This window comes from Mastomys coucha, unplaced genomic scaffold, assembly GCF_008632895.1.
Source record: "Mastomys coucha isolate ucsf_1 unplaced genomic scaffold, UCSF_Mcou_1 pScaffold6, whole genome shotgun sequence".
NCBI classification, from domain to species: domain Eukaryota; kingdom Metazoa; phylum Chordata; class Mammalia; order Rodentia; family Muridae; genus Mastomys; species Mastomys coucha.
Window position 1 is genome coordinate 18048230 of NW_022196912.1, and position 450 is coordinate 18048679.

A 450-nucleotide genomic window follows, 5' to 3' on the forward strand; every position below is an offset into this window, starting at 1 on the left:
CCCCCATTATCAAGGTTAGGCCATGTTAGATAATCAATTTCTGAACAAGCCATGGGTTCCTCCAGAAGTGTGCAATAATGATTCATTGTCTGACACAAAAATATTCCCACAGCATTAGAGTTAGATGTAAATGGTTTTGTGGTATAGAAGCACAACACCTTTGTATTGGTCATGGCACATAAGGGATAGATAGATTGAAGGGCACTTTAGCCACCTCAGAAGGCTGAAAGTACTGCCTTACAGAATAGCTTATAAACATAAAAAATACTAATAAGATTTGATATATGTGCAAAGTCTTGCAAAAATCTTTGGACTTACCATTAAAATATGATGGGCAACTGCTGGGTTGAATTCACCACTGCAGCCAGTTTTCTTGAGGGGTTTGCAGTCCCTTAGGATGAACAGCAATATGAACTAACTAGTACCCTCAGAGCTCCCAGGGTCTCAACC